The 3,073-nt window shown below is 48.4% G+C and overlaps 1 pseudogene; it reads right to left on the reverse strand.

The window, feature by feature from the left end:
* Positions 1-950: 950 nt before the first annotated feature.
* Positions 951-2,703, reverse strand: LOC119298427 (annotated as a pseudogene).
* Between the last annotated feature and the right edge of the window lie 370 nt (positions 2,704-3,073).

Below are 3,073 nucleotides of genomic sequence, written 5' to 3' on the forward strand. Positions count from 1 at the left end.
AATTTAAAATTAAGCTCATAGTCGCGTCAGATACTGAGAGAAAAACTTTTTTTAAATGAATATATTTTTTAACACGAATTTTTTTCAAAGTTGGTAATAAAAAAATGAAACTCGAACATTTCTTTTTAAAAAGGAACATTTTTTAAACCTGACTATTTTTTAAAACACAAACAAGTTCTAGAACTACTACTGTTGTGATTAGTTTTCGAATTTGCAAACATTTTAAAAAACAAATATTGTTTGAGTTTTGAATTTGAAAAGTCTTTCCCGCGCAAAAAAAGAATTTGAAAAGTCAAACCGTTTTTTAAAACAAGATTTTTAAAAAAATGGAAGGTACTGTAGCTAAATTGTTTTAATCTATACCTATTAATACAACTTGGCGAGTTTTTTAAATATGCCCACCTGATGCATTGTTTTAATTTAATTAATTAAACTAGAGATATGGAAAGAATCTTTTACTCTGTCGCATCTTCACGTACAACCAGTCTGACTCGGCCCAGTGACTCCTGTCAAAATACATGAGGAGTCCAACTAAGGTTTTATAGTCTATCTTACACAAACTACTCAATTTACATGATGACACGGACATATATTATGTGCATTGATTTTCCATATTATATTACCCAGATAATAAAAAAAAACTTTGTTCACGGCTCTTGATCTTCCTCGGACATGAAGGCAGCTCAACAATCGACCTGGCCAACCTTGATGAGTGACAACTGGTGCTGCGACCATCGGCGGCAAGGACGGCAAAAACGGCAAGCAGAAACATGTGTCTAATGTTGTATTGAAATGGAGGATGTGAACCTAAGGATGAGGCATTAATATTTATTATGTTATGGACACAAGGGTGAGGTCTTTAACCATGCTCAATGGGTAAAGGCGTGTGAGGGTTGTTTTCTCTCGTTGTAACGCACGGGCATATTTGCTAGTGATTGAAAATAGGGGAGGATAGACCGCCCGGTGAAAATCAGGGGAGCATAGACCGCCCGGTATATATCCTATTTGTGTGTTTATTTTGCCAACCAGAGAGGCCCTGACACTCCTCCATAGTAGCATTCCTCCACGTATCTAGCAGACTCGGGACGTGACAGAAGAGCAGCACCCCGGATTACCGCGTCCTCGTCCCTGATTAGCCCCCTGCCATTGAAATAATCCCCGAGGAGCTGCCCAAGCATGGGGATCCTCACACTGCCATCGACGAGAATGACCTCGTCGATGGCGTCCTTGCGGCTCTGCATCTCGGAAGTGGGAGCACCTCCCATCACCACCGTCTCCACTATTTCCATTGCTCTCTCCATGAGGGCACGGTTCAGCTCCTCGAACTTGGCTCGTGTGAGCTCCTCGTAGATATCCGCTCCTTCGCCAAGAACCGATCCGATGTTCATAAGAACACCCTCTGGGTCGCTCAGTAGCTTCTTGGCCCTCTCGCAGTCCGCCCTCAGCTTCCTGAGAGCGCCCTCATCCCCACGGATGTCCCGGAGATGCTTCTCCTTGATCAGCTCCACGAAATAGTCCACAACCCTGCCGGTGAAGTCGTCACCTGCACAAAATGAATTCAACCAAAATTTTAGTTTCTTCCATTTGTTGCCTTGAGATGTGTATATATGAGTGCGTACCGCCCAGGTAGGGATCATGGTGTTCGTCCAAGAGATGGCCCGAGCCATCCTTGAACCTGAACTTGGCGGCGTGGCAAGTGCGGCCGCCGAGATGGAAGACGAGGATGACCTTGCGGTCGCCCCTCTTCTCATGAAGGCGGTACGCAGCCGCCGCCGCGACCTGCTCGTCCACAAGCTTGGCAGTACGGAAGCCACCACGCCACTGGGCAGCTTCCATGACGAGCGAACTGCGTTGAAGGCCGTTGAAGTGCCCGGGGACAGTGAGTCAGTGACCACGGCGTACCTGATCTCGCGGCCCAGATGCGCTTCCGCCATTCGCTTCAGCTCGGCTACAAGGATGCTGGCGACATCTTCGGGGAGGAATCTCTTCACGTTGCCTTCCTCAATCTCCATCTCGATGCCGCATCTTCCCAGCTGCTCGGTGAAGTGGTACGGCACTAGCTCCGCCTCTCTCTTTACCATCTCGTTGTACATCCTAGCAACAAAAGAATCAGGATCAAGAGTCAAACCAAAGGATCCATCCTACCCAATCCATTCGCCGCGGAAAAAGAGAGACAACTGGATCAACCAATTGTACCATGCAAGCTAAGATCTAGAACCAACCAAAGCAAGTAAGAAAACTACTTGCCTGATGCCAAGGAGGCGCTTGAAGCCGGAGACGGCCGTCCCAGGGCTGACGGCGGCGTAGTTCATGGCGGCCTCGCCGACGAGGGTACCGTTGCCTGTGAAGGCGACCCAGGAGGGGATGCAGAACTGGTACGCGGTGTGGGGATCCAGGCGGCCCCCGTAGCCGGCGACGCAGGACTTGGTGTTGCCGAGGTGGATGGCCGTCGTGTTGCCCGTCATGAACGGAGAGACCGTGTCATACGTCCGGAACACGGAGGCGCAGTGCCCGGGCCTCAGGCCCCGCGGTAGGCCAAACGCCGCCGCTCCCGACGTCGTCGATGCCGCTGCATTCATGAAAATCAAATTAACGAATTAGGCGAGGACGCAGCCGGAGTTCAATCGATATCAGAGGGAGATGAGGCAGACCCACGGCCAGGAGCAGTAGAACGCCGAGGTAGATCCGACGAGTCGCCGCCATTGGAGTTTCTGTTTCTCGGCGTGTTTTGGCGGAGTTATCAATGCCTCTAGCAGCGATCGTGCGTGACCGGCACAACGATCCATGTCACTGCGTCATCGAGGACCGTAGGATCTTTGCAGGCCGCGTCATACTCCAACACCAATCTGTAATCAATGCGTCAGTTCAAGCAAAACTAGTCACGTTCAAATATAAACCTACATCTCTGTAAAAAACAATAGGATAAACCTAAAACTTCATTTAATCTAGGAGGACCCAATCTCATTGGAGAGGACACCACATCCACATGATATATGAACGGTTTTGCTAAACCACATCCACATGAGACCTAAGTATTGCACATCTAATAAGTCCTATAGATATTACTGATTTT

The sequence above is a fragment of the Triticum dicoccoides genome, chromosome 5A (assembly GCF_002162155.2).
Source record: "Triticum dicoccoides isolate Atlit2015 ecotype Zavitan chromosome 5A, WEW_v2.0, whole genome shotgun sequence".
Lineage (NCBI taxonomy): Eukaryota > Viridiplantae > Streptophyta > Magnoliopsida > Poales > Poaceae > Triticum > Triticum dicoccoides.